This window comes from Perca fluviatilis, chromosome 12, assembly GCF_010015445.1.
Source record: "Perca fluviatilis chromosome 12, GENO_Pfluv_1.0, whole genome shotgun sequence".
Classification (NCBI taxonomy): domain Eukaryota; kingdom Metazoa; phylum Chordata; class Actinopteri; order Perciformes; family Percidae; genus Perca; species Perca fluviatilis.
The window spans coordinates 37,835,944-37,847,839 of NC_053123.1; the positions used below are offsets into that span (position 1 = coordinate 37,835,944).

An 11,896-nucleotide genomic window follows, 5' to 3' on the forward strand; every position below is an offset into this window, starting at 1 on the left:
AATTTAAACCATTCCCACTTTTCCAATTATTCTTACTATACTTCAACTTCTTACACATTTAAGCTATTAATCCAGTTTAGCTTTAGCAACACCGTTATTTCCCATTTTTTTGGGATCAATAAAAATCTATCTATCTATCTTAATATACATTTGGTCATTCACTCACAGTCAGCCTGTATTCCCCAAAGTGATTATTAGGAGGCTTAGAGTTGTCTGCAGACTTTTTTTTCCTACAATATAACACACGTTTATTGATTGACCATATTAAGCTCTGTATTCTTCATCAGCTCAGCATATAGCTCTGCAGTAATAGTATGTTCCCCTGTTATTATGACGCAGCTACGTCATAGCTGGTGCAGCCACTGTTTTGCAGAATCATAACAGATTGAAGGGAGATTATCAGTGTGCAATCACAGTGAATCATTTTAAGTTAAATACTGGAATATGTCTTTAGAAAACCCAACTGCTAGTTAGTCAGTTTACTGACAAAAACTATATCACAAAGAGAAATCCACAATGAAAGCAAATTCATGACAATGTTTGGATGAAGGACAAAGAATATAAGAACACTGAATATCCCTCAGAGCAAGGTCAGTAGAAATGATAAATATTCAGCCAAAGATGGTCTCATAGAGCAGGTACTCTACTTTATTTTCACTCATATTTCCTTTACATTCATCGGATCACTGACTCTTTCTGTTGATTTGAAATCATGATTTCAACATTCAACAAATGGTGCATTGTTTTTGGAAGAGTTGGAGGCCGATTTCCTAAAAGGGAAAACACAAAGAGAGTAAAAAAGATCAAAAATATTGATGAGAAAATCCAGATTATATTGTTTTACAATGATCCATTCAAAGGTAAAGAATTAACATATCACACGCATATGCTCACATCTGATAGTAAATCTCTTCCATTTCTTACCTTTGCTCATTTGCAGCAATTCCTTGAACCAGTGGATCCTGGTTTAGGACAAGGTTTAACAGTAGCAGTGTGGCAAACCCTTTGACGAGCTCCCATTCCTCCTGTTAAAATATGAGAATTGAGAAAAGGAATTCAAAGTTGACAACAGAAACTCTGATTTTTGCCATTACCATGCTGATATCTGAACATAAATAATAAACTGGACTGTTAATACAGTTCTGGCGCTTTAATTACATTTAATAAGAGGATAAGCAATAAGAGGAATATCTCACCTTTTATATCAAATTTGTTGCCTGATCCAATGTTTCCTGAATTATTTCCTCCGACAGTGACGCCAGTGGTGTTGCCCACAGAAACATTGGGTCCAACGCCTCCTGTAAGAGTCACACGAGATAGAGTTTTGTTGAAACTGTCATGACAACCTAACAGAAAAGAATAGACACCCTCAGATTTACCTTGAATGTTGAAGGCATTATTAGAACCAACGTTCCCTGTGTTGGAGCCCAAGTGTACGTTGTCGGTATTACCAATGTTCGCCATTGTTCCTGCTGAAATCTAGAGAGTCAGAGAATGACTGAGAGGAAAGTTAAACATAAAATTATAAAAATGGGTTCAGTCAAAATGTTTTACACTTTTTAGCTTATTGGGTTCCTTTTTTAGATTATTTAACTTAAGCACAAAGTGTAAGAGAGTCTGTCATAGTCTGAATATCTAATGCAAAATACAATATATGACAGTATATTAGTTGTGTTTAAAAGTAAGCAGTTGAGTGAAAAACAGACATGCATGCAGTCTGTATCTTACCGCTGGGTTCAGGTGTCTCTCCTGAGCTTTGAGGTGAGCTTGTTGCTGACCTGAGGAGAGAAGACGCTTTTATAAGTGTCCCGCACAAGCATGTTCATGTCTGTTTGGGGGTTTAAGAGTAGGAACTTCCTTATATGGTTACAAGCAGTTTTCTTTGTTCAGCTAAACGTTTCCACAGAATCTGAAGAGGATATGTAAGGTTTGTCATCATCTGAGGTCAATTTCAAGAAAAAAAATAATATTCTAAAATTGGAAGTAAGTCATATTAAACATTTGGCTGACTGTTGTAATAAGACTACTGTTATACTACTTTATAATCTCATCACCTATCCACATGATAATGGAGGCACCTTTTTATAGATAATGGATGGATATAAACAATTAAATGGATTGATCACAGATATGAACACAAATAGAGGCATATTTATGGGCTGAAATATGTGCCACCAGAAACTGAATTTGAATCACTTACGGTATATTTGAATTTGAATTGCTAAACTTGAATCATTGCATTGAAAAACTGAATCTGAATAGAATAATTTTAAATTGAATTCATTCATAACTGGAAATTGAATTTTGAGAACTAAATGTGAAGATCTATAGAGAGTTGCATTTTCAGTGAGGATCAAATTTTATTGGACTTTAGTTCCAAACTAATACATTAAATTTCAAATGATACTATTCAGATTCAGTTTTTCAATGCAATGATTCCAATTTAGCAATTCAAATTCAAATATAAATGATTCAAATTCAGTTTCTAGTGGCACATATTTCAGCACATACATCTCTCTACACCTCTAATATTTAGTCTACATTTTCATCAACATTTGTAATAACTAAAAGTCCAGTGTCGGAACATAGTCATAGTTCATTTAAGTTTTAGTCACAGTTTATTATTATTCAATATCCAACGCTGTCCAAATTCCAAACCCCAAGTTCATTGTGTACCCTGGAAACCAAGTGTGAAGTAGATCAGATGAGACAGTCCTGGAGATGTTTGAAGGAGACACACACACACACACACACAGACAGACAGACAGACAGACAGACAGACAGACAGACAGACAGACAGACAGACAGACAGACAGACAGACACACACACACACACACACACACACACTGTGTAAGTAATAAGATAAAAGTCTTTGGAATATGACTTCTTAAAGGTGATTGGACGATGAGTAACCAGCCAATAATAAGCAGCTAACTGAACATTAAGGTGTAAAGATGAGTTCTGAGTTTAGATTTAAAGGCCTCATCTGATATCAGCAGGAAGGTTATTCAGAGGAAGGGACACGATAGGAAAAGACTCTGATGGGACAACTTTGGTGTGAAGTGTGTTTGCTTCAGACAGCTTCTGGACCCTTGGCATTACTTTTCAAGGCTCAGGGTAAACCCACTTAGTTAGGGTTAGGGATATGTTGACACAAAGGGGACAAGATCAGGATCTGAAATGACCCCTGATTGGCTGAAAGTCTACCGCTGTCTCTTCATACTCCATCATTCCACAGAGCAGCAGGGGAGCTGCTGCTCTGCCTGCTGTGTCCCGTACAGACGCTACAGGAGACGCTGGTAGAGTAAGTATGTGACGAGGTGTGTGTGTGTGTGACGAGGTGGGAGACAAACTTCCTCCTTGAACTCCTGCCAAGAACACTTTCAGCGTTTTGCAAGTGTTGTTTCTACAGAAGGGAACACACTCTTTCCCACAGTTGTTCAAACTTGCACAAGAGCTGATTTTATAAAACCAGTATCGTGGGTTTTTCTTGCTGTATTTCTTGTGGTTACAATATGAATCACTGCATGACAACACTGTTGTTATGTTCCAGGTCTCTATAAGTAAAGTTAAAGGTTAGTTTCTAGGACTGATGGGAACAACTATCTTTGAGATCGCTCCAGTAACTTTCTGTCTGTTTGTGTGTGTCTGTGTGTGTTAGTGTTAATCTTGTCAGACGAGACGAGACTAAATATGTTCGTCAACGACCTTTTTTTCCATGACTAAGACGAGACGATGACGAGACTGCGCCGATGTCCAGAAACGCTGACTAAGACCAAATTATCAGCATTATTGTTGACGAAAAAAGACGAGACAAAAATGTTTTGAATAAAATAAAAACTAAGATAAAATATCTCTCATTTTCGTCTACAATCGTCTCTACTTTTCCATCATGAGATAGAATATTTAGCTGTTACTAGGGTTGGGTACCGAGACCCGGTGCTACGGCACCGACCGGTGCCTTAATGACCGCTATCTACCGGACAGAAGAGCAACGTGGATTTCGGTGCCACTTAAATGCCTGTGCTTCTCTCTGATGCTCCTAAACGGACGTTAGAGGCAACCGAAACATCGCTGCACAGGACGTTAGTTAACACTACACTTGGCAGCAGGTAACGTTAGCCTACCGTTAGCTAGTTAACACTACACCTGACAGCAGGTAAGGTTAGCCTACCGTTAGCTAGTTAACACTACACTCGACAGCAGGTAACGTTAGCCTACCGTTAACTAGTTAACACTACACCTGACAGCAGGTAACATTAGCCTACCGTTAGCTAGTTAACACTACACCTGACAGCAGGTAACGTTAGCCTACCGTTAGCTAGTTACCACTACACCTGACAGCAGGTAACGTTAGACATTAAACGTACTCCTTTCTAAAAATGAAATTCTTGCAACAAAACCATACACACAAGCACCATCTGAATTACTCTTTCATATCACCAGTAATACACTGATGGGCTTCATAGAAAACACTGCAGTCTTTGTGTTTCTATTTTTATTGTCATTTTCTCAGACTCAGTCACAAATCATCAAATTTAGCAACAAAACAAAAGTTAAAAAAAAAATTACTGGATACTGTAAATTGCTATTGGGAAAACAACATATACTTGTTTTGTGTGTGTGTGTATGTGTGTGTGTGTGTGTGTGTGTGTGTGTGTGTGTGTGTGTGTGTGTGTGTGGTGAGGATCTGAGGCCTGTACTACGAAGCAAGATCAACATGGCCTGGATTTCTTTCAGTAATCCGGCTTCACTAAAGCCTGGTTCACACGGGACGATTTTAAAATTGTCGGCCGATTTTGCAATCCTGAGAGACCCCACACACGGCGATAAAAAATCACGGGTCTAACAGTTCTGGTCATACAGTGTGTGGTGCGCAGCACACGGCAAAATCAACACACGAACCGATTTGACTCCCGAGCATTCCGAGGTCAGACGGGAAATCTCGCAAAATCCCTCGAGATCAAACGTGACTTCAGAGTAAACAATCATGGCGGACAAAGAGGATGCAGTGGCGATAGTTTGTAGTTTGTTTTTAACCGAAAAAAGAAAAGACAAGAAAAGAAAAAGGCGATGGTCAAAGAACTGGAGACAACGCGAGCATGGACTATACTCAGCTACATCATGATATGGAGGTGAGTTGTTGTTTTTTCTCATAGAAATGTCATTACGTACTACACAGATTAATTACCGTTGAAATAAACGTTCATATATTCGTTTCCATGTACTCTGGTGGACTGCAGTTGTGGATGTAGTTATTTCCATCGACTTTATTTGTATTGTTATATTTTACAGGTTTCTGACAGAGAAGGGGTCAAGGAGCTACTTCACATGAATGTGGAGGAGCTTGAGTTTGTCCTCAATAAAGTAGCCCCGTTGATCACAAAGCAGGATACAAACATGAGGCTGTCCATTTCTGCGAAGGAGAGACTGGTGTTGACACTAAGATTTTTGGCAACAGGTTTGTTTGCAACAGCCTGTTTCGTTTATTGTGTTTACTTTTACTAAATCGGGTGAATGCCACTTAATGTTGTTTCTTTATCTTGTAGGAGAGTCCTTTACATCGTTAAACTTCCAGTTTAGAGTTGGAAAGTCAACCATCTCCCAGATTGTCACTGAAACATGTGAAGCCCTGTACCGAGCATTACCTAAGGATTATCTCAAGGTAATGTCTAAAGTAGATATCATTACTAATGAAATGTTTGTTGTCGTTTTTTAAATACACACACAAATGAAATTAAACACATAATGCTTGTGGTCTATTTTTTTTTTTTATCAAACAAGTATTTAGATAAAAACAATAAAACATTTGAAAAAAAATATATATAATATATATATATATATATATATTTTTAAATAGTCTAAAGTATTTAACAAATATTTGATATCACTTCACTTCATTACAGTGGTCCTCACTGAAAGTTGAATTATTTAAGAGCTTTGCCCTGATGCATAAATCTGTCTTTTCAGACACCAACTACAGAGGAGGAATGGCTGGACATAGCACAAGATTTTCATCAAAAGTGGCAGTTCCCCATTGCCTTGGAGCCCTAGATGGGAAACATATAAACATTTTGCCCCCAGCTCATAGTGGAAGTATCTTCCCGGTATACAAGGGGGTTTCTGTGTTAATGATGGCTCTTGTTGATGCCGCAGTACCAGTTTCTGTATGTGGTGGGGAGCACAGGGAAGAGCATCAGATGCTGGAGTGTTTAATGAGTCAGATTTCAAGAAAGCACTGGACCAGGGCCTTCTTAATATCCCTGCAGCAAAACCACTTCCACAATCAGACATACAAGCACCCTTTGTGTTCCTGGGCGACGATGCTTATCCTTTGCGCACAGACCTCATGAAGCCATACTCATTTCGTCAGATGGACTATCAGCAGAGAGTTTTTAACTACAGCCTTTTTCGAGGACGCAGAGTTGTGGAAAATGGATTCGGAATACTTGCAAACAGGTGGAGAGTATTCCTCACCACCATAATGCTCAACCCAGACAAGGTACAGAAGGTGGCCTTAGCTTGTGTGTGTCTCCACAATTATTTGTGTGGGATTCGGTCTGACACATATGCACCTCCAGCCCTGATTGACTCAGAAGATGGTGACCACAGATTTGTGGAGGGTACCTGGAGACAAGATGGTCTGGGAGCCATGCTCCCTCTTCAACCTGGAAAACCCTGCAACAGCTCCATGGCTGCCAAACAAATAAGAGACAAGCTGAAGAGCTACTTTGTTTCATCTGCAGGCAAGGTTTCCTGGCAGGACAACTACATTTAGGCTCAAACATGTCATATTCAGTAATTATTTTTCCATTTTTTGCATTGACAAATTTATAGTTCTGCAAATACAGATTTTTTTCCTTGTTTCTTCAGTATAAGTTACAAATTGTAAGTGTCTGGAAATGGAACATGAATAACAAATTGACCCTGAACTGCCTTAACTTTGCAATATTTTAAGGTTTACAAAATTGTATATTCACAACTTTGTTTGTATTCAACATTAATATTTTGATATTTAGTGCCACCTGAAATTCCCTGAGCAACAAATTAAACTGGCTGCATAACCAAATGGTTTAGCATCATCATTTTTTAATGAAATAATGTTACTTTTTCTACTCTACTCTTCTCTACTTGTAGTATTACTATGACATTACAGAATTCAATCTTGGAAGTTAATTCACAACAATTAGGTAGAGGTCAAAATTGAAAACAAAAAACAGTCTGCTTGGAAAAATAAATAACTGTTTATTATTCACTTCAGGATATAAGCAATCCAATAAAACATTTGTTCATGTCACTTATGGTGAAATGGTTAAGCATTTGTGTGGTAAAATACAACTTAAGGCCTTGATATAACAAAAAGGCCTAAATGTAAATAAAACAAAAGACCTCAATAAAGGATGTACACAATTATAACTGAAGATGCATTTGAAAACACACAAATGCATGTTTTTCTGATTAACCACAAAAAACAGAGGTAGTTGTAGTAAACCTTGAGAACCAATCTACCCTTAAATCTGTATTCACTCACTGTCTTCTAGCATTCTCCTGTAGCTATGCGTCTCATTATTTTGAAGCTGGTACTGATTCGGTAGCAGTTGTGTTCCTATGGGTAGAGGCATGTGGTGAGGTGGTTCTTGTGGAGTTGTATATGTGTGTAGAGGGGTTGGTTGTGTGTTGGGCATATGTACAGAGGAGGGTACAGGGTAAATACTAGGTGGCAGCTGGTATGAGTTAGATGCCTGTGCATCGTTCTCCTCAGCCTCATATACATTATTCATAATTTTTCTCTTTAATCTTGTCTTTACCACAGTGTTTTTAATTGACCTCAACTCCTCAGCTACTTGTGCTCCAAAGTTGCTGTCACTATCAGCAATAGGTTTGCTTCTACCAGCCGTAAAAGCAGTTGACATCTGCTGTAAAATTTTCAAGTTTTCCATTGCAATGGCATCAGCAGATTGGCTTTACTTTAGTCTCTTCGCAGTAGGTGTACGAGGTACAGGAGGGGAAAGGTCGTCATCATTCTGGATAATAGATGATGTTCTCTCAGCAGATGTTTTCCGTCTGACATCAGAGAGACGTCGTCATCTGGATCACTCAAGGGGTCCCTCTCTGCAGCCAGGCCATCTTTAATTGTTTGAGGCAGCTATATAAAAATATATGAATGGCTTTTTAGACATAAAACTTAAATATTGATTAACAGTCAACAATTAGGCTACATACGCTGCTTTCAGTGGCACGTTGGGTGACATGCTTCCTCAGAAACATCAGTGTCTTCATAAGCCATTGTTGTTTGCTTGTTAGTGGCTTTTCAAAAGTCCCACTTGGTTTAGTTTTCAGAAGCTTGCTGAACTGGGTTCTTAAAGTTGTGGCCCACGTCTTCACTTCGTCCACTGACATGAACAAACACGAGACATTTATATGAACGAATGTTATCGTCATGCTAGCGATGGGTAGTGTAGATAAACATTACCTGGTATCTCAAGTGCAGCAGCAATTTCTGCCCAATTCCTCTCCTTGTCATTTCGGTTATGATATTCTTTACACGAAACGTTGTACAAACATTCACGGTGTTGCCACAGGTCGGTGAGTTGGTCCTCCATCTCCAACGTCCACCGGAATTTTCTGGTGCGCCATGCTGCCGGCTGTTTTGATTTTGTTTCCTGGTGCTTTCCTCGCCACTTCGTCACCTCGCTTTCTGATTGGCTACACGCCACAGTCCACAGGGTGCGTGCTCGTTTGTCCCCGGGGGACACCACACATGAGGAGAAATCAGGCCAAATAAATCCAACATGTTGGATATCCCCGATTTGAGATCGGAGCGGTCCCGACGTCCTTCTGAGCAGACGAGAGCAGTCTTAACACACCACACACGGCAGGAATATCTGATCAGATTATTTTACCATAATCAGAGCATCCTTAAGATTGTCGGGAGGGGTGAATCGGGGCTAAAATCGGCCTAATTATCCTGCCGTCTGAACCAGGCTTAACCCTAACAACTGCGGTCCCGGATAACCGGTGTCACGAAGGTGGTTATCAACTAGTTCAATCAACCCAGGTTTGTCCAATCTAAAGACACGCGCGTTCACATAAAAGAGGCGGGGTTTGCGCACCACGACCAATCACAAACATCTACCAGAGCCGCATGTTTTATATAGGAAAGAGCAAATTAGGGGAGAGCGGGACGTTGTCACACTTTTCACACTGTCTAACATTTACTGAGCACCATACATCATAATAGTATAAATGTCATACCAAATGAAAGAAGGAAGTCTTGGGAACATATGTTGTACTCATAACATTTTCATATCTTATCTCATTATGGAGTTGTAGACTGTTGAATAGAGAATGTACACTTGTGACAATTTGCCCCAACAGCGGGTAAATTGTCACACTAGATTATCTAAAAATAAGAACACAACTAATTTGTGAATATTGATTTCCAGAACTGGAAATATAAACTATCATGCCTGAATCTGGAAAAACAATACACATTTCAATCAAAACACATTAAGTGGCAAAACCACTTTACTTTGAACTTTAAACTCTTAACGTTCTCTGGCTTGCACACAGATTCATGATAACTCAATGGAATGCTGCAGATAACTTGCTTAACTTAACATGTTTAACCTGAACTAAACAGATGCCCTGTATTTGACTAATCAGGCTCATCTTTAGAGTCACAATTCTGGCACACATAAATTGCCTGGCCTAAGGTGCAAGCATCATGGGCCCATTTGTTGCATTTTACACATTTTACCCAGGTCTCTTTTGGACGACTGTTTGAAAATGGCTCCACACAGACGAGGCAGAAGCACTATTCATCATCTGATGATGACTCTTGTATAATTTTTCTTCTTTTAGCTTCTTTTAGATTTTGACTTCCCCCCCCCGCCCCCACCCTTGCTTCCCTTACTTTTCAAACAGCCTTTTGCAAGATTGAGCCTTATTCTTTTCTATTTCTAGTTGCTGCTTCACTGGCGTGTCAGTAAGAATTGCTTATTTGCGTTGTTTTCGTCCTTTGCTGGCTGGCCACATGTGACAACTTGCCCCAAAGTCATTGAGACAACTTTCCCCAAACTGACATGTGTGCTAATGTTGGCTTAATCTCAAGGTAAACTCAACATAGCAATTCAGCTAAAGTATCAAAAGACACGTTATTGTCTCCTCTATTTTGTGCAAAATAATTATTTTTAACATTCATACCTAACAAAGTTGTATTGTATAAAATTTAAAGTGCAATTGTTTTACTTTTTAAGCAGAAAAATAAGAAATTGTGCTAACCTCAGATTAGAGCAACCTTGACCACATGTGAACAGGAAGTTGCCTTTAGAAGAAGAAGTCACACAAAGTGGCTATTTGATTTTTGAGATAGAGCTTCTATTGGTGGAGTTATGAGCAGTGTGACAACTTACCCATGTGACAACTTACCCATGTGACAACTTACCCATGTGACAACTTACCCCGCTCTCCCCTATAATTCTACATAAATATGAAGAACACAGACTCAGTTTTCCAGGGAAAGCGCAATACAGTCGCTGCTTCCTAAAACAGGAAGGAAAGCTGGCAAAAAATAAATAAATAGCTGACACTGTAGATGTTTAAATCACAACTCCAATATCACTTCTCCATCAGTTAGGACCAAGATCTGACCATAATTACACTTGTGCTTTCCATAAACTCCATAAGTCGTTGCTTTAGCCTGTTATTGCAGTTGCAACCCTGGCAGTGGGAAGCGATCGTGAGAGCAAATAAAAAATATAAAAACATAATTCAAACCGATATGTCTCATTGGCGACACACGGCTCAAGAAGCCGATATGTAATTCCCTCCCATTAAAATATATATATTTCATAAAAATACCCATCAGGGAATGTTAATGGGGTTGTTGGTCTCTAAATGTAACTTTATGGCGCGCTTTTTTTCTTTCTCTCCTCTTTTTTTTTTTTTATCTCTCTCTCTCTCTCTCTCTCTCTCTCTCTCTCTCTCTCTCCCTCCCTCTCTCTCTCTCTCTTCTCTCTCCCTCTCCCTCTCTCTCTCTCTCTCTCTCCCTCTCTCTCTCTCTCTCTCTCTCTCTCGCTCCCTCTCTCTCTCTTCTCTCCCCTCCCTCTCTCTCTCTCTCTCTCTCTCTCTCTCTCTCTCTCTCTCTCTCTCTCTCCCTCCCTCTCTCCCTCTCTCTCTCCCTCCTCTCTCTCCCTCTTTCTCTCTCTCTCTCTCTCTGCACCGAGCTCCACCTGATCTTCTTTAAGAACGGTGACGCCGTTATCAGTCGACCTATTGATTGGTCAGTAGGCGGAGCTTTAACACCGGTTGATCTCTGATCTCCAACTTAACCTGCTCCCGACCAGGTTAGGTGTTCAGCATGAGTTACCACGGTGATTGAACCTGATAACAACTGATCCACCTTCGTAGTACAGAAAATCCTGGGTTGAGCCTTAAGTTAGCTTGTTAAAGCCAAATCCTGCTTCGTAGTACAGGCCCCAGGCCACAAGACCTCGTCAACATCACAGGCGATGTCTCTTCCACGTCCGACTCCTCTCTCTCTCTTTGTCCTCCTCTTACAGTTTTTGCCCATTGCTTACACACTAAAAATGAATGCTTAGATCAAAGCTTCAAAACCTAAATTTCTTGTAGCATTCCTTAAACACAATAGCTTACAGTTTTTTTACGATCGCTATGACAATTTTTTCAATACTTTTAACAACTTTCCTAAACTCTTAATGCACCTACACACCTACAACACACAATTGGCATAACAGTTAATTTCATGCTCAAAATCACACATTGTAAACTAAACTCCAAAACTAATTTTCAAAATACAATAATACACTAACACAATACACTATGTTTACCAAAACAATGCAATCATGTCTCAAAATCATAGAACAATGTCAT

General features: G+C 39.4%; 1 long non-coding RNA gene across 2 annotated transcripts; it reads right to left on the minus strand.

Moving 5' to 3' along the window:
• Positions 1 to 622: 622 nt before the first annotated feature.
• On the minus strand, positions 623 to 10,328 carry LOC120570183. Of its 2 annotated transcripts, none has more exons than XR_005641014.1 (6): positions 10,286 to 10,328; positions 1,729 to 1,778; positions 1,380 to 1,479; positions 1,197 to 1,298; positions 925 to 1,025; positions 623 to 770 (listed from the first exon to the last, which is right to left on the minus strand). It is a non-coding gene; the product is annotated as an uncharacterized LOC120570183 (long non-coding RNA). The 2 variants fall into 2 exon arrangements; XR_005641013.1 differs by having other exon boundaries at positions 1,380 to 1,498.
• Positions 10,329 to 11,896: the final 1,568 nt, after the last annotated feature.